The 27,359-nt window shown below is 50.4% G+C and overlaps 1 long non-coding RNA gene and 2 other non-coding genes across 3 annotated transcripts; 1 reads left to right on the top strand and 2 right to left on the bottom strand.

Moving 5' to 3' along the window:
* Positions 1-5,509: 5,509 nt before the first annotated feature.
* On the top strand, positions 5,510-5,592 carry TRNAL-CAG (transfer RNA leucine (anticodon CAG)). Its single transcript has one exon. It is a non-coding gene; the product is annotated as a tRNA-Leu (tRNA).
* Positions 5,593-5,843: 251 nt separating this feature from the next.
* Positions 5,844-5,926, bottom strand: TRNAL-CAG (transfer RNA leucine (anticodon CAG)). Its single transcript has one exon. It is a non-coding gene; the product is annotated as a tRNA-Leu (tRNA).
* Positions 5,927-18,137: 12,211 nt separating this feature from the next.
* Positions 18,138-26,452, bottom strand: LOC138997257 (uncharacterized). Its single transcript, XR_011468927.1, has 3 exons — positions 26,412-26,452; positions 24,833-24,924; positions 18,138-18,236 (listed from the first exon to the last, which is right to left on the bottom strand). It is a non-coding gene; the product is annotated as an uncharacterized lncRNA (long non-coding RNA).
* Between the last annotated feature and the right edge of the window lie 907 nt (positions 26,453-27,359).

Genomic DNA, 27,359 nt, shown 5'->3' with positions numbered 1-27,359 from the left:
CTTTAACCCTTCGCTCGCCGCCCGCAGGTCCAGCCTGGAGACGCAGGAAGTCGCGTCGCCCCACTTCACAGACGGGGAGACTGAGGCCGCAGTCCGTGAAATGGTGCCGCCAGGACCAACCTAGATAGCTGCGCGTCCTGCCCCGGGGGAGGCCGCCTGCGAGCACTTTGCACCGTGGCTCCGAGCCATCCTCGCCGGGAACAGCTACCGGCGCCCTCCTGGGTGTCTCTAGGGCGCCTGGCGCCGTTGGCCACCCCTGAGCCCCTCTTTTCTCTTCCCTTAAAGCGGGATCAGCATCCCGGGGGACCGAGCGCCAGCAGGGGAGGGTCTGTGTGAACTGGGGGTGCCTGTGGCTCAGTGGATGTGGTTGTCACTTAGGAGCACGCTGAGCAGTGACTTAGATCTCTCAGCCTCCGTTTCCGCGGCTGCAATGTAGGAATATGAAAGGACTCACCTCACGGAGCTGTTGTGCAGAATAAACGAGGCACCTGGCACGCAGTGGGGCGGGGTGTCACTTAGAAGGTGGGAGGTGATGGCCTGAGGCGGGAGGAAGCCCGACAGTCTGAAAGAGGATCCCTGGTGGCTGGGGCAAAGTGAGTGAGGGTGCGAGGCCACACCTGGGCAGGGACCAAGTCACAAAGAGCTACTTAGTCTCCTGTGGCTGCCGGAACGAGTGATCATGAACTTGGCGACTTAAAAGAACAGAACAGCCTTCTCACAGGTCTAGAGGCCAGAGTCTGAAATCAGTTTCCTGAGCCAAAGCAAGGTGTCAGCAGGACGGCTCTTTCCCCTACGAGGGTGTAGGGGAGAGTCTGTGCCTGTCTCTTTCAGTTTCTCGTGGTGGCTGCTGGCATCCCTGGACTTGTGGCCTCATCACCTCAGTCTCTGCCCCTGTGGTTACATTGCCTCCTCTTCTGTACCCATCAGATCTCTCTCTGGTAGAGACGCTTGTGAGTGGATGAAGGCCCACCCCAGTGATCCAGGATGATCTTCCCCATCACAAACCTTAGCTTAATCTGCTGACACCCTTTTTCTTTATGAAGTAGAAGTTGCAGGTTCCGGGACAGGGCCCGATGTCTTTTGGTGGTCATTGTTCATGCCACAGAACAGTGGAATGAATTTTATTTTAGGCCCGCAGTGGTTCTCAACCTTCCTAATGCCGCGACCCTTTAATACAGTTCCTCATGTTGTGGTGACCCCCAATTTCATTGTTACAAATTGAACATAATGAAAGCATAGTGATTAACCACAAAAACAATAAGTAATTATATATGTGTTTTCAGATGGTCTTAGGCGACCCCTGTGAAAGGGTCGTTTGACCCCCAAAGGGGTCTCGACACACAGGTTCAAATTTAGGGCAAGACCTGACTTGACAGTGTCACTGGTTGATGCTGACTGAACCCTTGGCCCACTCAACTGGATGTTTGACTGCTGCTCCCTCCCTATACACCTGACTCCCCCCGCCCCCAGGAGGTGCTCAGGAAATGAGGGGTGCTTCTTGGTAGCTACAAAAGCACTACCCAGAGACGAGCCTCTCTGCTCACTGCCTGAGCCCAAGTGCAGAACCAAGTGCCCGGGCAAACACTTCATGTTATTATGACACAGAAAACAATGTGATGATTGTTTCTCAGGCAGATTCCAAAACAATAGAGTGGTTTTGTGTTGGTTTGGGTTTGGGTTTTGTTTTTTAGCTAATCCCACTTTCATTCCTTTCAAATGGCAGCGGGCGAGACTCAATCCCGGCATTGTTTTTTACTGGGATGTTTTCTTCGAAGCCAACTTTGTTCACTGCTCCCCCCACCCCCAGTCCGAAAAAGTGGGAAGGGACCTGTCCACAGGCGGGGGCCTGCCGCCCACCCAGGGTCTCAGCTGGCGCCATGGGAGCCTAGATGAGGAGGTGAGGCCTGTTTCTTCTCAGGGCTGGTGCGCCGCCCCAGAGTCGGAGCAGGCCATGGCCGTGATCACCTGAAGCACACGTCTAGTCTCAGTTCTCACTTCTGCACGGGCTCCCTACTCTGACCAAGCCCTGATGGGGCACTGGGCCTGCCCCACCTCGGGTGGGTGGGGCAAGCTGGAGAGGCCCTGAGCAAATGTTTACTGGGCACCTGGGGTGTACCAGGCACTGGGAGCAGAGCTGGGAGCCCTCCGACCAGACCCCACCCTCAGGGAGTCTGATGGGAGAGACAGTGTAGATACCCAAACCCACAGGTCAATAGATACATGATTACCAACTGTGATCACCTTACTCCAGGGAGAGAGCAGGGTACCTTGAGAACAGAAGAGTAATTGGGGTTGGGGTGTCATTCAGATAGCTGCGTCAGGGAACGTCTACATATTTAAGCAGAAGTCTAAAGGACGGATGAGAATCAGGCAGGAAAAGAGCATTTCAGGCAGAGAAATGTGCGAAGGCCCTGAGGTCAGAAAAATTTGAAGAAAGACGGAAGGTTGAGTTGAGGGAATTAGGAAGAGATGAGGTTCCAGAGGCAGCCAGCGGCCAGATCACCTAGGGTTCAAACCCTCAGCAACAGAGTGGGTTTTATTATTAAAAAAAAAAAAAAAAACACACGACAACAGACCACTGGAGGACAGTTATAAAAATTAAAATAGAATTACAGTCTCTATCCCACCTCTGGGTATATAGCCAAAAGAATAGAAAGCAGGGCCTTGAAGATATATCTGTACATCTATGCTCATAACATTATTCACAGTCGCTAAAAGGCAGTAGCAACCCAGGTGTCCACTAATGGATGGGTATAGAAACAACACATGGCATATATGTATTCCACAGTGGAATATTCTTCAACCTGAAAAAGGGATGACATTCTGACACATGCCACATACAACATGAACTTTGAAGACATCCAAAGTGACATAAGCCAGCCACAAAATTACAAATACTGTGTGACTCCACTTACATAGGGTATCAAGCGTAGTCAAACTCGCCCTGGCTGGCTAGCTTAGTTGGTTAGGTTGTGGCTTCCATCCCCGGTCACTTACAAGAATCAACCAATGAATGCATAAATAAGCGGAACAACAAATTGATGTTTTTCTCTCTCTCTCTATTTCCTCTCTCTCTATCTCTCTCTCACTTCCCCCTCTCTCCCCCTTCTCTCCCTCCCTTCCTCTCCCCCTCCCTCAAATCAAAAGAAAGAGAGTAGCCAAACTCATAGAAGTGGAAAGCAGAATGGCGGTTGCCAGGGGCTGGGGGAGCTGAGAATGGGGAGTTAGTGTTTCATGGGGACCAAGTTTCAGTTTGAGAAGGTGAAAAAGTTCTGGAGATGGGATGTAGTGATGGTTGCACAACAATGCAAGTGCCACAGAACCGTACACTTAAAGGTGGTAAATTTTATGTTATATGTATTTTATCGCAAAGAAAAAAAATGTTTGAGTCTTTCAATTAAAAAACATTTTAAGTGCACAGTGGTATGTAGATATGGAAAAACGAGGTAATAAGTGCCTGAAGTTTAGGAAACAGTGATCTGGCCAAGCTCCTTCCGGTCATTGTTGGGACATCTGTCCATCTCAGAGGAGGACAGAATTTAGCTCAAGTTGCACAGTGAACCGGTGTGACCAGGGGCCAGGTGGCTCTTCTTGTCGCTGTGCATCTCCGTGGGGTTGGAAGTGGGCGTGCATGAACACAGAGCCAACAGCTTTGGTGGGCTCTATTGATGGCAGGCCAGCACCCATTCTCCGCCCGGCCACCACGCCTGAGCTCCCTGGGGCAGGAGAAGACATGAAGCTCAGGGTAGAGGTGCCATTTGAACAGAGCCTTGAAAAGAACAATTTGAGAAGGGGCATCATTCCAGGTGGGTGATACAAGAGCTAAGGGTAGGTACCAGGATGCTGAGTACATTGGCTGGTGGCCTTTGCGAGGTCTCCATGTTGAGATGCAGCCAAGGCTTGGCCGGAAGGAGCAGGTGCTTGCAGGGCCCTGCCAGCCTCCTCTGGGCCAGTTATTTATTGGCTCAGAATGAGGCAAAGGTCAGACTTGGGGTTTGGTTATTTCCTCTGCCTGGACCCTCCGGCCTCTTGGAATAGGGGCAAAGGTTGTTTGGAATGGGAGCCCCAAAGAAAGGGCATTAGGATGAACTATTTGTTCAGTGATCTGTGGCTCAAATTCCTGAGAGATGTGGCCAAGCCAGGGTTTGGGTGAATCCACCTCATTCTGCCCAGGTGCCAGCTGCACCAGGAGGTCTGCACCGGGACTTCCTGCCCCTGGCTCACCCCTACCCTGTTGTTTGCGTTCATTCATTATTCAACCTGCACTCCTTTAGCTCCTTCTCCACATTTTGTGTCCTAGACCCTAGGGATTTGGGGGCAAAGAAGACTCTTACAGCCCTGGCTGGGTAGCTCAATTGGTTAGAGAATCTTCCAGATGCACCAAGGTTGTGGGTTTGACCCCTGGTCAAGAGACAACAAATTAAAGTCTCTCTCTCTCTCTCTCTCTCTCTCTCTCATCAATCAATCAATTTAAAAAAAAAACTGGTTCAAAGGAGAATATATGTATACAGGGTGGAGCAAAAGTAGGTTTACAGTTCTAAGTACACGAAACACACAGTTTATTCTTGTATTATTATTTCTCGTATTATTTTTCACACGAACAACTGTAAGCCTACTTTCGCCCCACCCTACATATCTCACAATCAAGAATGCTGAAGGGAATTTGCTAATAGATGCAAAACTGGCTTCTACCACAGTCACATCTTACCAACGTTTATTTGCATTTTTATGACCTGAATTTTAAATGGTTTTAAATAATATATTTTACTTAACTCAAATATGTTCAAAATGTTGGCATTTAAACATGTGATCAATATAAAAAGTTAATGAGCTCTTCCACTTTTTTTGTACTACGGTCTTCAAAATCCCACGTGTACCTTACTGCTCGGTACACACACAGTGAGTGGCTACTACATTAGCACAGCTCCAGCCAATACCTAATATTCCATTGGAAGAACGTCCAGGAAACTTTTTCCCTTTTCCAAAGTCTTTTCCAATTTTTTTCTGACAGTTTTTTAATTAAAAAAATAAATTACACGAAGTGACTGTCCAGCCTTGTCGGATGCCTCCAGGGATGGGGAATGTCACCATCTAACAGGCACCCCGTCTCCTTTCCAGCAAGCCCATTCTTTAAGGAATCCTTCCTTTTTACTTACCCAACAACATCTCGATCCACTCCATCAATAATATTAGTCGCTAAAAAACAATATGAAAACTTCAGGTTCAGAGGACTCGGCAAGTGGCTAGAACTTAATGATATAGTTTCGTTTTCGTTATATCTATGTTTGTGGCTATTTTTTTTACTGATGGCAAAGGAAACTTTCCGTTTTGGCTCAGGCTACAATGTTTCCACTTAAAAACGTATAAGTAGTAAAAAGACGGAACTAGTTTGAGAATAACGGCAGGGACTGTGTAGCTGAACTTTAAGCTGAACTACCACAACTGATTCTCAAACCGCGTCACACTGCGCTAGAAACTACAGCCTGATTACAGCCTTCCTTCCAAGCAAGTCAGGATGGCCGAGCGGTCTAAGGCGCTGCGTTCAGGTCGCAGTCTCCCCTGGAGGCGTGGGTTCGAATCCCACTCCTGACAAGGATTCCTTTTTTGCTTTTCAGCGGTAACTCCAAATCAACTAGATGATATTTCACACGTTTGGATAGTCTTTTAATCTTCTTAAAAAACAGCTGTTTTCTTCTTAACAGGTATTTTCTTCCTAATGATATTTACTAAACTCCAGACTGTAAAGAGAAAGTCCCCCTCTGTGTACTGGGAAACCTTTTTAGCGTAGTCCCATGTACACACTTTCGTTAAGAGTTTGGGAGGAGAAAATAAAAAGCAGCTAATGTCAGGAGTGGGATTCGAACCCACGCCTCCAGGGGAGACTGCGACCTGAACGCAGCGCCTTAGACCGCTCGGCCATCCTGACTGCGTAGTTTCAGCCTCACTAGAAAACCTTTCCGGAAGATCTCTAGTCTAAGCATGCGCACGTGTATGAAATGGTTGCGCTCGGGGAGAGGCGGAGCAGGGCGCCGAGGCGGCGACAGAGGGCGCACACAACTCGTTGAAGAAGAATCTGAAAATCCCAGAGGCCCGGGACTGCTCCGCCATGCATGCATTTGAGCTTCCGACATGCATTCATTCTGCATGCATGCATGTACTATTCACATCAGTTTTGAATCTTGCATATCTGCAAGCACCCTTAATCTTCTGCACAACATTTCCTTGTGAGTTTTCTACTGGCTAATAGATCTGATTGCTCCTGGCACCTGCACCCAATTCTCTTTCCAAACATTCTTCAAAACCGCAGCTTCACATTTATATGTGTTTAACTCGCTCAGGCTCCGGGTTAGCTCGAGTCCCGCAGCCGCACAGCCGCACAGCCGCACCCACCCTATTTCTGACCGTGTCCCCGGTGCCCAAACCGTGATTGGCGTAAGGCGGGCTCCCAGACAACGTCTGTGGATGAATCCCTGCTCGCCGCCTCCTGCCTGCGTTATGTTATTTCGTGACTCAGGTCTCCCCCACTCCCGCTGCTAACTCTGGGGGATCCTGGCCCCCACCTTCCGCCCCTTCTTTTCCTAACCCCTTTGTACCCATCCCTAAAATATAAATTGCCCTGGATATTGCAAAAGGCGTCAGCATTTCATTTCCTGCGCATTTCCTCTGTGCCGGGCACTCATTTAGTTGCTGTGTACAGAACAATTTCTGCCCTCAAGATGCAGCCCAGCGTGGGGTGAAGGCAGAAAGAGAAGAAATAAGTGAATAAATAAATTCAGGTGCTGGTAAGTGCAAGAAAGAGGATGTGTGAGGATATTTGTAAGAGACTTTGAGAAAAAAAAAAAAAGCCAAAAAAGAGAGCCGGTGTCTTGGCTGGGGCACCAGTCCCGGAGATCTGATTCTATAGGGGTCTGCACCTGTCATCACCTCTGCACGCGATGACTCCTGTCCTGGCGTCAGGACCCCATTCCCTGCTCTGGGCATTCGTCCAGTTTAGGCGAGGAAAGTCCCCTGAAGTCAGTTGGGAAAGTCTACCAGCATCAGGGGAAGTCCCAGCCTGGCCCTTCCGCGGCTTGGTTCCAAGCCGTACTGACGGAGTCAGGCTTCGGACTCGGGATTTGGTGCTCAGCCAACCAAGGGGCCTGAAAGGAGGAGTCCTAGAATCCCCCTGATGTTGGCACACGTCTCCACCTCTGCCTGGGTTTTAGCGGATGCCTCCTTCACATCCACCATTTCACTTCATATCCTTAATAGCACCAGGACACAGGTTATCATTGGCCTCATCGTATAGATGAGGAAGATGAGGCTCAGAGAGACCAAGTAACTCACCGGAGTTGCACAGCTGAGCCGTGGAGCCTGACTTTTCTGGCTCAGTACCCTTTCTTGAGAACTACTCTGGGTCTCAAATTGTCACAGGTGCTTTCTTTTTATTTTCTCCTAAAAAAAAAAAAAAAAAAAAAAGCCACGAGGGCTTGCCAGCTCAGGTGGTAGCCTTGACTTTGAGATGTTATTTTTAGTCCTGTTTTTATTATTGGAGACTTAAAAATGAAAAGATTGGCTTTCCCCCGCAAGCCGGTCCAAGCAACATGGCCACGTTCCAGGCTCTGGTTTCCTTGGCCATGGGTGGGGACAGAAGCCACCAGGCGCCAGCAGTGAATCCCTGCCAAGGCCCTGGTTTGGGCATCTTATTCCACTGAGGGGGGACCCCAGGGGTGCAGTGGGTAAAGCCGGTGTGGATCTCTGCTGGGGTGGCACGGAAACTGTCAGTCCCTCTGGAACCAGAGCCAAAGACGACAAGACCCACATTTTGCATGGAGAGAGGTGGGGAGCCCAGTTCCCTGATCTTGAATGGGTCACGTGGACAGTGGTGACCAGAATGGACTGAGCCCAGGAGCTCTCATCCAAGTTGTCTGGATTGCTTACCATGCCCCCTAGACTTTCGGTCACCCCAAGAAAGAGAACCCCAGGAGTGGGAAAGACTGTATAGCTTGCTACTCTGAGAAGCAAGGGGGCACCAGCCCATTTTAACTTGAGGCAGCATATAAGCGTGTGGATTCTGGAACCACCTGGGCTCAAATCCCGCTTCTGCCATTTGCCAGCTCTGTGACCATAGCGGAGTTTCTTAGCCTCTCCGTTCCTCAGTTTCCTTATCTGCAAAATGGGTTTGGGAACAGCATCTGCCTCTGAGGGTTGTTGTAAAGTTACAGAGTTCACACATGCTGAGCATGCAGAGTGCCTGGGACAGAATACACGCTTTCTAAAAACTCAGAAAAATAAAGCAATGCACCATTTCTTGCGCCTGGTGAATATTGTGGGGGCAAGTTGTCACCTGCCAAACTGCCTCTGCAGAAAGAGTGTCTACAGCGCCTTTCCCGCAAGCGCAGTAGATCTGACTGCCCCGTTCGAGCCAGCCTCGCTCACCTTTTCACCCTCATCTCCACCTCCAGCGCCCTGTCCCCGACCTTCTGTGTCTGGCTCGTGTTATATTTTGATTGGACAGTGCGGGCCCTGGTGGCTCCCCTGTAAGGAGCAAGAGAGCAGAGCCTACCAGTTAAGTGTGCAGTCCCACCAGAAAAGAACTCCAAGGATGTCAAACAGGGGAAGACTTGCTGGAAAAGGTGGGCAAAGGACAGGCCCATCTGCAGGGGTGCGGGGGGGCGGGGGGGGGGGGCCATTCCATGGAGGGGGCACAGCATGAGCGCCGACCTGCGAGTGGGACTGAGCGGACATGGGTCTGAGAGCTGATGGTATAGAGGAGCCTCAAGGGTTAAGATGAGCCATGGATTTCTCCAGGGAAGACGGGGATCTGGGGAGAGGGCAGTACAAAGGAATAAACAGTCCATTTCCCCTTCAGCCACCAATTGTTTTCCGTGTGTGTGTCCTGAGGACCCAGCCTTCCGGGGTCTGATCTGGTCCCAGAAATGCAGGAAGCCAGCATCGCAGGCTCGGTCCGAGGTCCAGGCCCATCACGATGGGGCTTCTGAGGAGGGAGAGGGGCGCTCCGATTCTGGCAGGGGCTGGAGCCAATGACCGCAGGCCTTTCCCATCGGCACAGAACCAGAATTCCAATATTTCCTCTGGAAATTCTCTCATCCTCAAATAGCCCTGTTTCCCTCTGAACTTTGGGTGCGCGCTAGCTTTCTGACTTCGCAGCGGTTCGCTGCCGTCCCTTTTGTGGCTGCTGGGTCCGCAGCCTGAAAAACACGGCTATGTTTTTAGTCCTGGGAACCTCAGCAAAGGACAGGCCTCGCACCTCGGTCGCAGGTTGCTCAGCCCTGGTAGGGCCGCTTGCGGGAGGCGACGATCCATGTGTCTCAGTCGTTTCTCTACCCCCCCTCCCCCGTCCCCTCATCCCTTCCTTCCACTCTCTCTAGGAATCAATGGAGAACATATCCTCGGTGAGGATTCAAAAACAAAAAGAGAGAGAGAGCATTGCCGACACCTCCTTCGTTCCCGGAGGTTTCAGCAGGTGCACAGAGCAAGTGTCTCGGGTTATCAAGTTTCCCATAAACAGGAGAGAGCCCGACGCAGTACTTTGGGGGTCAGGCGTCTGCTTTGCAGAAGGAACTCAGTGCCATCACCTGGGGAGAGGGAATGAGAAAGGTGTTCCCGCTCTCCGTGGTCCTGGCATTTCTTATCATGAGCATGTGTGACACTGATCGTGAACGAGAGATTCGAAAACGGCATTTATGCTCTGGACGCCCTCGCCGCGTTTCTCAGCCCGGGCCGATGCCCATGGTTCTGATAGATGCCCGCGGTGGACACGGCCAGGGGCCAGGGCGCGGGGTTGTTTGCCAGGGGACAGGGCTGAGGCTGGGCAGGCTGAGGGGTGGGGATGTCGCTGCCTAACTTCAGGAGGACAGGCTGCTGCGGCCTGGTCTGCATTCCTGGCCAAGGAGAACGGAGCCCAGAGACACAGGGCGGAAATCACCTGCAGAAACAGCTCCTCGCAGCCGACAGGGTTAAACTGAATGGAAACTTGCCTTTCACATACCTGCTGTGTTGTCCTTCCTTTGATGTTTGTTTTCCTAGCCCTGGCCCTTTCCCAGTGCGTCACAAAAAAAGCTCTTATCAGAGGTTATTTCTGGCGAGGGAGGGAGAAGGATTTCGTTTCCCTTTCTGTGCCTTTCAGCACAAGGCTTGGATTTTCCCTTATATGTCTTTCCGTCCTCCTCCCCCGCTCACCGCCAGCAGGAAGTCTCCCTTTGAACTCAGGGTGTTCAGAGGCGCACTGCAGTCACTGCTACCTAATTTATTTTTCTAGGTTACCAGTTTATTGCAGAAGATATTACAGGGCCCGAATCAACACGGCGCTGAAGAGATACAGAGGGTGGGGTCCGGAAAAGAGAGGCTTCTGTTCCGTGGAGTTGGGGCTGGGCACAGAGGTGGGTGGAGGCATTCTGGTTCCCAATGCGGAGACTCTTCAAATCCTCCTCTTTCGGGGTTCCCTGGAGGCTGTATGCATAGGCATGACCGCCGAACTCATGGGCCACTGGGGACTGAGTCAGCCTCCATCCCTCCTCTCTCTCCTGGGTGACCAGGCAGTGGGATCTTCCTCTATTCATTTATTTTTATTTTTAAAATGTATTTTTATTGATTTCAGAGAGGAAGGGAGAAGGAGAAAGAGATAGAAACATCAATGATGAGAGAGAATCATGGGTCAGCTGCCTCTTACAGGCCCCCTACTTGGGGATCAGGCCCACAACCTGGGCCTGGGCCCTGACTGGGAATCAAACTGTGGCCTCCTGGTTCATAGGTTGATGCTCAACCACTGAGCCACACCAGCCAGGCACCAGGCTGTCGTTTTAACCACCACTGCTCTGCTCCTTGGCTTGGGGACGTGTAGCCCCAGGAAGGAGGGTGATGACGTTAATACTTCATAGCAATTATTCACCTCAATAGGATGTTGTTACTGACGGCCCTGCTCCTCGGGCCTGGCAGGAAGAGGGGAGGTTGGGATACAGGGTTCAGGACTGTTCCTGGCCCCGCAGCAACGAAGGCAGAGCAGCCAACCGTCTTCCTCCTTCAGGAAGGTGACTCACCCCTTCCGCCCGGGCAGTCCAAGTCCAGCTGCAGATCCCAGGCCCTTGGCTGGCATCGCCGGCAGCTCCCAGTCTCTCTCCCACCAACTGGGTGTGGAGGGAAGGTCCTGGGTGATTTCCCTTGGCCGGGACAGATGGGGCTTTCGGCAGTCAGAGTTCACGCCTGGGAACTCTGGAGATGGGGAAACTGAGGCCGGAGAGGGGCAGGCGTTGATCTCAGTGGCACAGGAAGTCGGAGGCTGGAACCATGAACAGCTCTTGCAGAGCTGTGCTGTACGCTCGAGGCTGGCAGCACCGTGATAGGGACCAGGCCCAGGGCCTGCCGGGAAACGGCCGTGGCTCAGTGTGGAGTGAGGTCACGACTGGGCAAAGCCAGCACCGTGTGGCCACTCCACGGAGGAAGAAGTGGCAGCCTGGTGGCCAGAGGGCGATGCCGTGGGATTCTGTTTGGTGGGGGGAGGTGAGTACATCCGGGAAAGCGCTGGGGTGGGCCTGGAAAGACCCACCGGGCCAGGTAGAGGGGCTGAGGAAGAGCATTGCAGCAGGAGGGAACAGCATGACCAGAAGCTCAGCAGCGGGGTCTTGCCCAGGGACTGTGAGAGGCAGGCGAATGGAGGAGTTAAGAGCCTAGATCTTGGAATCGGACTCTCTAGGCCTGAATCTGGGCTCTCTCACAGCTGTGGGTCTTGGCAAGCATCCTAAGCTCTTGGTCTGGTTTTCTTCTCTGTAAAATGGTGGGGTGGGGGGGGATTTTGCCCACCAAAAAGGACTTTTGTGAGCATTAAATAAATGAATCCACATAAGAGAGCTAGGCCCGCAATGACCAACGGCTGCTGTTGACATCATCATTGGTCCAGGAGCGCCCCAGTGGGGTCCAGTGCTCTCTCTTCTGCACTTGGCTCCACCTTGCTCTTTGGGGCTCCAAGACCCCTCCCCCCACCTCACTCTGTATCTGAGACCCCGGAAGGGTGGCCTGGAGAGGGGGGTGGACTCTGGGAATAGGACTAGCGAGTGGAGCTTTTGGAAAATCCCAGCTGTATAGTATTGGGATCCAGGAGTTAGGACAAAAGAGAAGAGGGGGAGGTGCAAGTATAGAAAGGGGGGGCTGCTCTAGACAGAGCAGAGCGACACCCCATCCCACGCAGTGGCCCTCTTGCAGGGCAGTCAGCTGGAGAGGGAGGTCACAGATTGATGGCCATTTATGACACAAAGGATTGGCCCAGGCCTCCCACGCGGGGACATGGAATATCCAGAAACCACTGGGGTTGGGGGGCGGGAGGAGGGGCGGAGCAGCTGGGGATTCCCGGAGCAGCTCAGCCCCCAACTCTGGTTAGGGGCAGGCAGGGAGGAGCTCAGGGTCACCAGCCCACCTTGACCCGCCCGGGCGTATGGAGCCAGAAGAGGCAGCCACTTTCCCAAGGTGACTCAAGGTCGGTGGAAGAGCCCCATGTGAGCCCCTGTCTTTGAGGGGCAAGATGTGCTCATGGCTGGGGTGGGATATGTGACAGGGACACGTGGGAACCAGGACTTGAGGAGATGGGACTGTGTCTAGGGACCCTAGGGGGTCCTCTGCTCTCAGAACAGGGGCTCCTGCTCCCGATGCCAGGCGCTATGCCGACCTCTGGAAAGTGGCTTCTCTCTGGGTCGAGTTTTCTCTTTGGCTGCTGCTGCTGCTGCCGTCTCCCAGGTCAGCCGTGGCTCCCACCTCCTCACACCCGTCCCTGCGCATGGCCCCTGCTCACGGCTCTCTTCTCCCTGTCAGAAGCACAGCGGGGTCTTGGGGGAGGGGCTGACACCCCGACCCGTTCTCCAAGATGGGTGCTTTCCCAGAAACTGTCTTTCCAACTGAGTAGTGACTTAATTTCAAATTGGTTTATTTATTATAAAAGAAACTAGTACACCTACCAAATTTATCTTTGAAATCAGTATAACATGGTATCTTAGTCATCTCCAGTTGCTATGACAAAATACTGGCTGGCTTACCAACAGCTAAAACGCATTTCTCACTGTCCTGGGGGCTGGAAGTCCAAGTTCACGGTGTCAGCATGGTCAAGTTCAGGTGAGGACACTCTTCCGGGTTGTAGGCTACGGGCGCTGTGGCTTCTTATAAGGGCACTAATCCCATTCTTGGGGCTCCATCCTCAGGGCCCAATTACCTCCCAGAGGCCCCACCTCCAACATCACAATGGGGATTAGAGTTCATAAAGGAAGCCCTCCATGAAAAAACGTTTGATAAATCAGACCACATGAAAGCCAAAATTTGTGTTCATCAAAAGACACTGCTGAGCCCTAACCGGTTTGGCTCAGTGGATAGAGCGTCGGCCTGCAGACTGAAGGGTCCCAGGCTTGATTCTGGTCAAGGGCATGTACCTGGGTTGCAGGCACATCCCCAGTTGGGGAGTGTGCAGGAGGCGGCTGATCGATGTTTCTCTCTCATCGATGTTTCTAACTCTCTATTCTCTCCCTTCCTCTCTGTAAAAAAATCAATAAAATATATTTAAAAAAAAAAAGACACTGCTGAGGAAGTGAAAAGTCAAGTCAAAGAGTGGAATTTAAAAACGCTTGTCCAAAATATATAAAAAAACACACACAAAAAAAACTCCTTAAAAAAAAATCAATAAGAAAACAGACTACGTAAGGGGGCCCAGAAAGGTCAGACATTCTTGAACCCAACTTTCACTAAAAGGATTTCCAAGTGGCCAAAACACAAAACAAAGCCAACTTGAAGTGGTGTTCAATTGCCGTAGTCACCAGGGACATGCAAATGGAAATAATGAGGCACTGATATGCACCCATCAGGATGGCTAAAAAGAAAATGCGACAATGCTCAAATACAACTGGAAATCCCATGCGCTGCCGGTGGAGATGTACGTTGGTACATTGTACATCTGGGAAAAGCCTTTGGCAGTATTTACGGAAGCAGAATGTATGTGTGACCCAGAAATTCTACTCTAAGACACATACCTCAGAGAAACGTGTCTAACAAAAGACATCTAGAGGAATGTCCATGTTAGCAGCGTTTATAACAGCTCCAAACTGCAAACATCTGTCAACAGTAGGATGAGTAAACACCATACATTGTGTATTCTTTTTGCTTGGGTTTGTTTTAGCCGGCTCTTTTTATTTTATTGTTAAGCATACAGCTCAGTAATTTTTAGTAAAGGTACCAAAAAGAGTTATGCAACCATCACCACAGATTAATCACCGTCTCTATAGATTTGCCTTTTCTGGAAATTTCATCCACACGGAACCACCCAACATGTGGCCCTTTATGTCTGGCTACCTTCACTTAGCCTAGTGTTTCAGCGGTTCATCCACGCAGGTATCAATCAGCACTTCACTCCTTTTTATGGCTGGATAAAAAGGGCATTGTATGGGCATACTATATTTTGTTTATTCATTCATCCATTGGTGGACATGTGGTTGTTTCCACTTTTTGCTATTATGAATAATGCTGCTATGAATATTCATATTTAAGCCTTCGTGTGGACAAATGCTTTCATTTCTCTTGGGTAAATGTCCCTAGAAGTACAACTGCTGGGTCATGTAAAAGTTATGCTTTCCTTCTTAAGAAACTGCCAAGCTTCTCCAAAGTGGATGCACCATTTTGCATTTCCAGCATCAATTTATGAACGGTCTAGTTTCATCCGTGCTGCCAGCTGTAATTGCGTGTGTGTGTTTATTATAGTCCTTTTTGTGGTATGACGTAGTATATTATTGTGTTTTACATTTCTCTAATGACTAAAAATGTTGAACATTTTGCCATGTGCTCATTGGAAGTTCATATGCCTTCTCTAGTGAAGTATCTATTCAGCTACTTTGCCTATTTTTAAATTGGATTATTTGTCTTGTTGAGTTGTAAGTGTTCTATATTTTTAGGTACACGTCTCTAAGCAGATCTAGAATTTGCAAATATTTTCTAGTGATTAGATTTTCTTAGTGGTGATTCCTAATTTTAAATTTTTATGAAACTCAATTTATTAAATTTTTTTATGGATTGTGCATTTGCTGTCATAGCTGCAAAATTAAATATTTTCTCCCGAGTTTTGTAGATTTAACTTTACATTTAGGTCTCTGATCCACTTAATTTTGTGACTGATGTGATGGATGGGATCCAACTTTATTCTATTACATGTGGGTACCCAGTTTTCCCACCACTATTTATTGGGGGGAAAAAACCCTATTCTTTTTCCATTGAATTACCTTGGCTCCTTTGTTGAAAAAATCAATTGGCCATAAAGGTAAGGGTTTGTCTCAATTTTGTCCCACTGATCTATATGTCTACTCTTATTCAGTCCCATCCTCTGTTACTATAGGTTTATAGTAAGTTTGAAATTGGGAAGTTGTGTCCTCTAACTTTGTTATTCTTTTTCAAGATCGTTTTTGCTATTCTAGGACCTTTGTCTTTTATTTATTTATTTTTTTAAAATATATTTTATTGGTTTTTTACAGAGAGGAAGGGAGAGAGATAGAGAGTTAGAAACATCGATGAGAGAGAAACATCAATCAGCTGCCTCCTGCACACTTCCTACTGGAGATGTGGCCACAACCAAGGTACATGCCCTTGACCGGAATCGAACCCGGGACCCTTCAGTCCGCAGGCCGACGCTCTATCCACTGAGCCAAACCGGTTATGGCTAGGACCTTTGTCTTTTAATATAAATTTTAGAAACAACTAGTCAATTTCTGCACACACACACACACACACACACACCTGCTTGGATGTTGCTAAGGATTGAGTTGGACCTATGGATCAAATGGAAGAGAAATTCCCTATAGACAATGAGTCTTCCAATCCATAGACAAAGAATGTCTTTCTCTTTACTTAGATTTCTTTAATTTCTCTTGGTAAAGACATGTGATTTTTACTGTACAAATCTTGCACTGTGTTGGTTAAATTTGTTTCAAAGTATTCCGTTCTTTTGGTACTGTTGTGAATGAAATTGTTTACCTAATTTTATTTTTAGATTGTTTGTAAGTCGTATGCAAAAATACAGATGATTTTGTATATTGATCTGTTAGCCTGCAATCTTATTGTACTACTATTATTTTTAGCATTTTTTTTGTAGTTCCTTTAGGATTTTCTGCATATAACATCATGTCGTCTGCAAATAGGGATCGATTACTTCATTTTTTTTCTTTTTTTTTTATCTGAATGCCTTTTATTTCTCTTTGTTGCTTCATTTCTGGGCTAGAACCTCCCATAAAAGGTTGAATAAAAGTGGCCAGAGCAGAAATCCCTTTCTTCTTCCTGATCTTAGGGGGAAAGTCTAGTTTTTCATCACTAATTATGGTGTCACCTGTGGGTTTTTCCTAGATGCCCTTTATCAGATTAAGGAAATTCCCTTCTATCTTTAGTTGTTGTGTTTTCTATCATGAGAGGATGTTGGATTCTGTCAAATTCTCTTTCTGTCTATTGGGATGATGATAGGAAGGCTATTTGGAGTAGAGAATGAGGAAGTCTTTGACCCTCAAACACCCTGGGAGTGGCAAGTAGCACTAATCGCCATTTCACAGAACTGGAGCCCGGGTCCCAGGGACACGAGGCTCGGTGGCCCAGGTGCCAGAGTCCCAGTGTCTGACACAGGCACAAGCCACACAAGGCGCCCTCTGCCAGCAGGCTTTCACGCGCCTCTTGTTCATGGCACACGGACACAGCACACAGGAAACCCGGGAGCCAGGCCACATGGCCGAAGAGATCAATGGAAGGTGCCGGGTTCCTTGCTTTCCTAAGGGATTTCTTCTTGGAAAAGAGCAATATGACTTCATAATGGGACTTGCTCTCAGAGTCCAGGCCAGAGCCAGCTCCTCGTTTGGATAAATCCTCTCCTGGCCTGGCCACCGCTCCTTGGAGGACGCCCATGGCTCTCAAAGACTGGCTGGCTCTTCTTCAAGCCTGCGTCCCCTTCTTCTGGACACTCGGTCAGATAACGTTTCCCAGCCTTCCTTGCGGCCAGGGGAGGCCATGTGTCTGAATCTGGTCACTGAGATGTGAGCAGGACTCGTGCGCTCAATTTCCAGATCTGGACGGTAAAAGCCTCCCGGGCCCCTGGCCCTGCTCTGTCTTCCCCTCCTCGGCTTCCTGTGGGTGAGCACAGTGACCTGTCAACAGCAGCAGAGCCGCAGACAGAAGGGGTCCCTGAATCTCACCGGAAAGGTGCCCATTAGTTGGGAGCACCCCTTGTGGACTTCACCTGGTGAGAAACAAACTCCTGTCATGTCTGAGCTTGTTTGTTACAGCATCTGGTTAGCTTACCTGATTTTACCGGTAGGGTTTTGTGTTTTTTAAACTACAGGAGATCTTTTAAATATCTTCTTTATTGCTTTCAGAGAGGAAGGGAGAGGGCTACTGGGGATGGAGCAGCCCGCAACCCGGCATCTAACCGTGACCTCCTGGTTCATAGGTCAACGCTCAACCACTGAGCCAGGCTGGCCAGGCCAGAAGATCTTTACTGTCCTTCATGAATTTAATAAATTTTCCAAACCCACAAAAATCCAAACTATCTTCTTAGAGCTCTGTCAATGGGCCCCAGTGTTTCATCTCCTCCTCCCGCTCTGAAGGGATCCTCCTGTCATGAATCTATAGTCACAGGGGATTCCAGAGGAATCTTTGGAATCAGTGGGAGCGGGGGGACCAGGAGCAGAGGAATTGGAGACAGCAAGTATAGACAGTCCTTAGGAGTTTTCCTGCAAAGGTGCAGTAATAGAGGCAGAGGTGGGGTCAAGGCACTGTTTCCTTAAGACGGGAGAAAGGACAGCATGCCCCATGCAGACGAGAGTGACACAGTAGAGAGGGGGACATATCGATGATGCAGGAAAGAAACGGGAGAACTGAGGAGTAAGGGCCTTGAGGAGGAAGGGGGTTAGTCAGGAGCCAGGCGGAGGCGTGCCGTACTGTGGGTAGAAGCGGTGGTTGTAGGCGGGTGTGCTCTTCTGCAAACTTCTGTTTTCTCAGGGAAACAGGAGTCACCGTCATCAGCTGAGTGTGAGGGTCAGGGTGCAGGGGTGAAGGTGGAGTGGAGGGGAGGGAGAATGAGATGGTTTAGGACAGTGAGAGAGCAGACAGGCAGGGCAGCATAGCAAGACCTTTAGGCAGCCGGAAGGACCATCGGTGACCTCTCGTTTTCCCGTGGCCTGACGCGGGCTTCTCTCCAGCCGTGTTCACCATGATGCGTTGGGTTTCCCCCGGTTGTGTTTCTGTCAGGAGGTGGCAAGAAGAATGGGAACTGATGTTATTTGGGCAAGAGAGTTGAGGGTATTGACACGAGTAAGGAGAGAAGTAAGGGCCTGAGGGAAGAGCAAGGGACAGGGAAAGGGGCAGGATCGGTCTGGGTGGGGTGGAAGGACGATTGGGATTGGATATTCAAGATAAAGAGCTGAGCGGGTAGATGGTGGGGGTTGGAAAGTGGGGGTTGGAAGCCGAGATTATGCAAGTGTGGCTCCTGGTAATGAGGTGGTCAAGGGCGTGAGGGGCTGAGGTAGGTGGAGGATACGTTCACAGGAGCAGAGGGAGTCAGGGAGCTGAGAGGGGCGATGGCTGTCGCCGTGCTTGTGACAGAATCACGTGGGAGAGGATGACTATGAGCCGGGAGCTAAAACTGTCCATGAGGAGGGGTGACCCTGGACGTGTGTGTGAAGATGGTTGCCCCAGGAGTGGAAAGGAACCCGACAAAGGAATGACGCACTGTTGTACGCTATGGCCTTGAAAACGCAGGCGAAGTGGAAGGAGACAGTCACAAAAGGCCACACAGTACATGGTTATATGGAAATGTTCACGGAAGGCAACCTCACAGAGACAGAAAGGAGCTGAGGGTTGTCAGGGGCTCGAAAGAGGAGAAAATCAAGAGTGACCGCTGATGGGGGGATGAAAACATTTAGGAATTAGCAGTGATATATTAAAAACCACTGAATCACATCCTTTGAAGAGGAGATCTTCGTAGCATGTGAATTACGTCTCAATTTACGAGCAAAGACCAAAAACTTGGGGTCAAATACAGAGTCCTTCTATGTGGCCCCACCAGCTGGCTTCCGTTCTCTGGGCCTTGGTTCCTCATTCCAGGGGACCGTCGCTCGGGCTGGCCCCGGCTGAGATGGAGGCCACACGTGGCTCGTCACTCTCACGTGTGCCTCTGTTCCTAATCAGAGGCCAGGGATCTGTTAGAACACAGCTGGGCTCTGGCGTCAGATCTGAGCACAAATTCGGGCCCCACCACTTGCTAGCTGTGAACTCTCTCTGAACCTCCGTTTCCTTGTCTGTGAAATGGGGATGACGATGGCGGTCTCTTCTAAGTGTTGCTGTGGGAGATGATGAGATAGTGAACATAAAATACAAGACACAAGTCTTTCATGGGTGTCTCCTCCTCCTCCTCCTCCTCCTCCTCCTCCTCCTCCTCCTCCTCCTCCCCTTCTTCTTCTTCTTCTTCTTCTTCTTCTTCTTCTTCTTCTTCTTCTTCTTCTTCTTTTTCTCCTCCTCCTCCTCCTCCTCCTTCCTTTTTCTTCATCATCATCATTATTATTGTGATGGTTGTCATTGTAGCCATTTAGTCTCTCCCATTTTTTCCTTCTTCCTCTCCACCCTTCTCTTCCCAGGATTTCCCAGTTGCTTCACAGTCTACTTGTCTGGCCTGAGTGGTGGTCTGGACTCAGCTTTGAAGACCTGGCCTCCTGGCCCTCTCTTGCCTCCCTCCTCACTCACAGGGTCCAGACTGGCCAGCCCTGCATCAGGCTCTCGGATAAATGCTCTCATCCTTCTCTCCAGCTCCTGGGACAAGATGGGGTGCTGACCTGCTCCCACCCAAGGACACAGATGACAGGATGCTCCTGGGAGGCTTCGGCAAGGCTCGCAGCCAGATGCTCAGAGAGAAATCAGGGGCCCATGCGAGCTCTCTCCCCGGGGGTCCCCCTACCTTTGCTGAAAAGAGGAAGCTCTAAGGCAGCTGCCCCGGGCGGGACTTTCTCTTTGCAAAAGCCCAGACTCTGTACTTCTAGGAATTGGCCCACCAGACGCCCTCCCCAGGGGCTGTGCTGGAGGAGGGTTATTGCCATGGTTGAAGGTCTGGGGAAACCCAAAGTGTCCATCAGTAGGGACTGGCCACACACAACTCGGCCCGCCCGTGCAGTGGAAAAGCACAGGCCACTGGGAGCTATGGAGCTAAACATACTTTAGGGAACCGATCCCAAGCGGAAAAAAACACGGTACAAAGCAGTATTAGCTATGTGCTGCCCTCCCCAGCCCTCCCTCGCTCCCTTCCTCTTTCCTTGTCTCTCCTTTTCTTCCATTTCTCTCAAAGGAACACCTTCACAGATGCGCTTGCATATGCATAGACCAGCGGTTCTCAACCTGTGGGTCGCGACCCCTTTGGCGGTCGAACGACCCTTTCACAGGGGTCGCCTAAGACCATCCTGCATATCAGATATTTACATGACGATTCATAACAGTAGCAACATTACAGTGATGAAGTAGCAACGAAAATAATTTTATGGTTGGGTCACAACCCGAGGAACTGTATTTAAAGGGCCAGAAGGTTGAGAACCACTGGCATAGACTGTTCTGAAGGAGAAATCCTTAAGCCTGTTTGCCTCTGAGGCAGGGAAATGAAACAGGGTTGTGTGTGTGGCTGGGGGGGATGGGGGTGGGGGTGTCGGTCAGCGGTGGGACCACGCCTTCCCAGCCCACCCTTTTTGTGCTGCGTGAATTTCACATTTTATCCCTTTGAATGGGCCAGTTACGTGCGTGGAAAAAGGTCACATCCTACCGAAGGGTATTTATTTGGTGGAAACGAAGTCTCCCCTCCTCTGAGCCCCTCCCCTCCCCGCCCCCCTTACCCTGTTTCCTTCCTCAGGGGTCACAATTCGGCCAACTGTGTATCTTTCCAGACACACACTGTGCATTGGTGTAAATGCACGTTCATACGTAATTAAGTACATTTTTATTGTGGTGAAATGTATACATAACAAAGTGGACCGTTTCGACCATTTCTAAGTACAGTTCAGCGGCACTGAGCGCGTTCACACTGTGGTGCAGCCATCACCTCCATCCATCCCAGAGCTTTGCCATCTTCCCGAGCCGAAACTCTGTCCGCAGGAAGCAGGAACCCCTGGCCCCTCCCCAGCCCCAGCACCCACCGTTCTGCTGTCTCTATGGACTCCATGACCCTAGGGACCTCATGGAGGTGGAATCACGCAGGATCTGTCTTTGCACCGGGCTTGTTTCACTCAGCATGATGGGCCCCAGGTTCATCCGTGCTGTCGGGTGTGTCAGTTTCTTCCCTTTTCAGGCTGAATAATAGGCCGTTGCATGGATTTACCACGTTTTTAAAATCTATTCCTCTGCCGATGGACATTTGGTTGAGTCCACCTTTATAGACTTTTGTTTTTGTCTTCACTGGAGGATATTTTTCCACTGATTTTTGGAGAGTGGAAGGGAGGGGGAGAGACAGAGAGAGAAACATCGATGTGAGAGAGACACATCGATTGGTTGCCTCCCACACTCGGGGCGAGCCTGCAACCGAGGTACGTGTTCTTGACTGGAATCGAACCCTGGACCCTTCAGTCCGCGGGCTGATGCTCTATCCACTGAGCCAAACTGGCTAGGGCTCTATCCTTTTTAATTGAAAAAAAAAAAAAAGAATTTAAACAAAAGGAGAAGGAAGTCTGGGGGGAAGAGGACTTGTTCTGGGAGCTTCCCGAGAATCGCAGCGAGCACAGAACGTTCCCGCCGCATCAAGCATGTGCAGGCGAAACATCCCCTTGATGGGCACCTGCCGGTGCTTCCCCGCCTTCGTCCGAGAGGAACTCCCCTTTCCTTTCTTTGAAAGCGGCCCCTGCATCCTGCCTGGGAGCTCAGGGCTCCCCGAACACTGTGCTGTGCCCAGGGGCGCCCAGGGCCCTGGGGAGCAGAGGTCGGCTGGCTACACGTGTGGCTCACCCAGGGGAAGGGGTGATGGTGGCAGAGGCAGAGGCAGCAGGAAGGGCCTAGGGCCCTGGGAGTCGCTGGGGACACGGGCGCTCTCCCGGGGGGAAGCCCCTGAGCCTACCCCCTGGAGGGCCTCAGCCCTGGAGGGCCCCGAGTAAGAAACCCCCATTTCAGACGAAGAGCCTTAGACCAGTTCTCTGTCTGCATTTGCACTCCTCCCAACACAGCCCACTCTTCAAAGAGGACTTCCACATTCAGAAATGTTTCCTCTTTTCTCCCCATGTTTTCATTAGGGAACATTTATATATATATTTTTTTTTATTGATATTTTTACAGAGAGGAAGGGAGAGGGATAGAAAGTTAGAAACATTGGTGAGAGAGAAGCATCGATCAGCTGCCTCCTGCACGCCCCCGACTGGGGATGCGCCCACAACCAAGGTACATGCCCTTGACTGGAATCGAACCTGCGACCCTTCAGTCCCCAGGCTAACGCTCTATCCACTGAGCCAAACCGATCAGGGCTCATAGGGAACATTTTAAAACAAAAGTTGTTGGAGTAGCTCAGTGATTCCAGCCACCACCTACCTGCAGCACTGTTAGCATCTTTCATATTTGTTTTGTCTCTCCCTTTCTCTCTATGGGATAGTAATATACCCACACACACATACACATGTCCAATATACGTACATGCATATATGTTCACATATATGCGTGCCTGAACACATGATGTGCACATAGGCATACATGTGCACATGTTATACAATATGCATGCACATATGCATATATGTATGTACATATATACACAATACACCTACACATTCATCTACACATATACACATTTCCTCTGAACATGAAGTCTTTGAAGATAAGGGCATCATGACCTTCATCCTTAAATACTTTAGCATCTCTTGGAACAAGGACTTTCTCCTATACACTTTCTAAGTCTTTTTAAAAAAATATATTTTTATTGATTTTAGAGAGGAGCGGAGAGGAGAAAGAGATAGAAACATCAATGACCAGAGAGAATTATCAATCGGCTGCCTCCTGCACGCCCCACACTGGGGATCGAGCCCGCAAGCCTGGCATGTGCCCTGACTGGGAATTGAACCTTGACCTCCTGGTTCATAGGTTGACGCTCAACCACTGAGCCACACCAGCCGGGCTTAACATTTGTAATAGTGTTCTCTACCATGTGGTAAAGCTTTAGGGCTATTCATATGAGAGTGCTTAGCCTAAAGTCTTGACATTTCCCCCAAGAGGAACTTTGGTTCTGCTTTAGAAGTTTCACGTAAGTTAAAATCTTCATCAAATGTCACTACGAGGGAGGCAATGACACAGGACACCACACAGACGGGCCAGTGACCAGTTTGTATATCTAGAAACTGCTCCTCCAAGGTATTTGCACCAGGGAGCCTGGCCTGTCCTGCTGGATTGTACAGGCTGGAGTCACCAGAACCCTGGCCAGACCTTAATATTTCAGAGTTATTAACAGCTGCCTCTAGGGCAAGTCCAGGTGGCTGGGTTATGACAAATGCATTGTCACGGAGGGAAACAAGGGTAGTCAACCATCTTTAAGAATGCCCCCACCATTGCCTCTCTCGTTTGTCACGCACCAAATCCCACCTCTGTCCCCTGAAATTCCCCTGGTTTCATTCATTAGAAGGGGATTTAAAAGACAAAGACGTAAAGAGCACTTTACATGAGCACGCAGCTTCCCTGTGAAATACTCAGCATCTTAAGTGTCACCTCCACGTTCTTTCTTCTTCTTCTAGTGCCTTAGACGCTGGCTTCGGAGTCTGTGGCACGTGTGGAGGTGGAGGAATAACAGCCCATTCAGAGCTACGCTGTGAGCGGCTGCTTTCGTATCGCTCAGCAATAGAATCCGTGTGTGTCCGTGAGGACTTCCCCAACCGCCCTCACAGATGCCCCACAGCACGTCTCCCGCCTTTTCCCTTTCCCGGCGTGTGAGACCCAAGGAAAGCCCTGGCGTCCTGCTGGAGCCCTGAGCCCTCTCTGTATCCCAGCCATCCTCCCACGGCTGCTCTGTCAGGGAGATGGCGCTGCCGTGAGCATCAGGGTTGTGGTGCTTAAATTCCTCCTGCAGTTGCTGTCCTGGTTGCTTTTTATCCTGTTTCCTGGCAGAGTTGTCACCTGCTTCGGTTTCCATGCAGTCTTTAGACTGGGTCCTGCCGTTGCATCAACCACTTGATTCTAGTTTTGTTTGTCTTTTTTTAATACATTTTATTGATTTTTTACAGAGAGGGATAGAGAGTTAGAAACATCGATGAGAGAGAAACATCGATCAACTGCCTCCTGCACACCTCCTACTGGGGATGTGCCCACAACCAAGGTACATGCCCTTGACCGGAATCGAACCTGGGACCTTTCAGTCTACAGGCCGACGAACTATCCACTGAGCCAAACCAGCTAGGGCTGTTTGTTTGTCTTCATTCTGCTGGTGATCTCTTCCATCCTTCCCGAGCAGGACACAGGCGTCACAGGTGCCTCCTGGACGCGTCCCTGCAACGCAAAACGGCCCTGGAAGTCCTCCTCAGAGCGCTCGCTGCCAGCGAGTGGAGGCCCGGAGAGCCTCGCTCTGCGCACACAGCAGCCTTCTGCACTTCGGCACCTATGGCTTGTAAAAACCAAGCATCTCCTCTTCCGGACACGAGTCTTCGAGAATCAGCCATTCTTGAGGTGCCGCGTGCACGCCGACAATCGTCCCTCCTCCTCCTCCTCCTCCTCCTCCTCCTCCTCGACTGCCTCGGCTAGAAAGTTCATCTCCTGCAGGTCTGCAGCTGCTGCCGCTGCCCGGGAAGGTGTAGATGCCACTTTCCCTGTATACTCCCTGCCCCACCCCCTTGACCACATCACTCACCAGAGCGGTACGTTCGTTTCCATCAGACACGGCACAGCACAGTCCCTCGCGGTCCATCGTCTACGTTGGGGTCACCCTTGGTGTTGTACATTCTGTGGGTTTGGACAAAAGCATAACGCCGTGTCTCCGTCACGATGGTATCACACGGAGTAGTTTCACTGCCTTAAAAAGCCCCTGTGCTCCTCCTGTCCATCCCTCTCTCCACCCCGCATCCCTGGCAACCACCGATCTTTTTGCTGTTTCCATAGTTTCATCCAGAATGTCCCACAGTTGGCATCACGCCATATGCAGCCTCTTCAGATGGGCTTCTTTCGCTTAGTACTACGCGCCTGTGGTCTCTCCATGTCCTTTCATGGCTCGATCGCTCATTTCTTTTCAGCATTACGTACTAATGCCATTACCTGGGTGCACCACGGTCTCCTGACCCATTCACCTACTGAAGGACGCTTCTAAGTTTTGACGATTATGAGTAAAACTGCTACCGTGTAGGTTTTCGTGTGGACATAAGTGTTCAGCTCCTTTGGGTAAATGCCAAGGGCCGTGATCTCTGGATTGTATGGTAAGAGTACGATTAGTTTTGTAAGAAGCCACCAACCGTCTTCCACAGTGGCTGCGCCATTCGCCTTCCCACCGGCAGCGAAGGCGGGTTCCTGTGGCTCCACAGCCTCCCGAGCATTTGGTGCTGTCCGTGTTGCCGATCGTGGCCTTGCCGATAGGTGTGCAGTGGTACCTCGTTGTTGTTTTAACTTGCCTTTCCCCGAAGACAGAGGATGTGGAGCATCTTTTCATTTGCTTTTTTTTTTTTTAATATATTTTATTGATTTTTTTACAGAGAGGAAGGGAGAGAGATAGAGAGTTAGAAACATCGATGAGAGAGACATCGATCAGCTGCCTCCTGCACATCTCCTACCGGGGATGTGCCCGCAACCCAGGTACATGCCCTTGACCGGAATCGAACCTGGGACCCTTCAGTCCACAGGCCGACGCTCTATCCACTGAGCCAAACCGGTTTCGGCTTCATTTGCTTTTGTTTTCTTTTTTATTGGCAAAATATACATGACATCCAATGTACCATTTTAACCATGTTTAGGTGTACAATTCTGTGGCATTCAATACACTCATATTCTTGTGCAACCATCACCATCATCCATCTCCAAAACTCGTTCGTCTTCCCGAACTGAAGCTCTGTATCCATCACCTAATAACTCCTCATCCCCTCTTCCCTCGAGCCCCTGGCAACCACCATGCTGTCTCTGTGAACTGAAGACTCTAGGGCCCTCTCGGATGTGGGCTCACAGGGTGTCTGTCTGCTGTGACGGGCTTTGGGTCACACCTTCCACAAGAGGTTTTCCCAGGTGATGCTTGCGCTTCCGATGCAAACCATCAGGAGGCCTGCCCGCCTCTCCCCTTAGCTGCCCGCCGCTCCCCACCCACTCTGCCCCAGCTGCTCAGCCTCCCACCCGCCAGGGCCTTCGCACGCGCCCTTTGCTCCTCGGCAGACTCCTTCGTATCTTCTGGATTTCGGCTTCAGTGTCACCCCCTTGTAGATGCGTACCCCCAGCCTCTTCCCCATACTCACCTTCTCTGTTTCATTTTCTTTACGACACTCGTGACAACCGGACATGACCATGTTTGGTAGTTGTTTGTCTGTTTGTCGTCTGTCTCCAAGGTGAACGCCATGGAGCAGGGGCCGGTTCCCCAGGTCATGGCCGGGTCACGTGGCCGGGTTTCAGGCAGCACACTCTGTCTCTGGCACCCCATCTCCTGTCTGCGTCTGACCCACAGTGACTCCAGGGGCCATTCAGATCATCCGGCAACTCTCTCTACTTGACTGGCCTCAAACACACTGTAAAGCACCCCCCCCCCTTTTTTAAAGTATATTTTATTGATTTTTTACAGAGAGGAAGGGAGAGGGATAGAGAGTTAGAAACATCAATGAGCGAGAAACACTGATCAGCTGCCTCCTGCATACTCCCCACAGGGGATGTACCCACAACCAAGGTACATGCCTTTGACTGGAATCGAACCCGGGACCCTTGAGTCCACAGGCTGACGCTCTATCCACTGAGCTAAACCGGTCAGCCCTTTTGAAATGCAAGGTCACAGTCACAGGTTTCGGGAATTAGAAAGTGGGCAGGGTTTTTTTTTGCGGGGGGGGCATTATTCTGTCTGCAGAGGACTCCGTAAATACTTGTGGAATGAATGATAAATGAACAGGCGGCTCCCTTTATGAATGGAATGCTGAGTTCTGAATCCCAGGCCTGGCCTAGCCACTCCCTGGCTGTGAGCCCTTGGGCCAGTCCTCTTTCTCTGAGCTTCTGTTTCCTGCTTCGTTAGCTGTCCCCTGAGCACCCACTGTGTACCCCACTCTTGGTAGACACTGGGGATGCCGAGACAAGGAAAGGAGACCCCTGCCTTCCGAGAGGCTGGCTTCTGGGGAGGGGCCTGGGATGGGAAAACCTGCCAGTCTTCTCAGGCCCACACTTAGGCCACCTCAGAGAACTGTCAAGTCAGAGTGGGTGGGCCT

This window comes from Myotis yumanensis, unplaced genomic scaffold (genome assembly GCF_028538775.1).
Source record: "Myotis yumanensis isolate MYYU_CA2020_CCGP unplaced genomic scaffold, mMyoYum1.0.hap1 SCAF_18, whole genome shotgun sequence".
Classification (NCBI taxonomy): Eukaryota; Metazoa; Chordata; class Mammalia; order Chiroptera; family Vespertilionidae; genus Myotis; species Myotis yumanensis.
The sequence above is the reverse complement of the archived record's forward strand: the minus strand, read 5'-3'. Positions and strand labels throughout refer to the sequence as shown.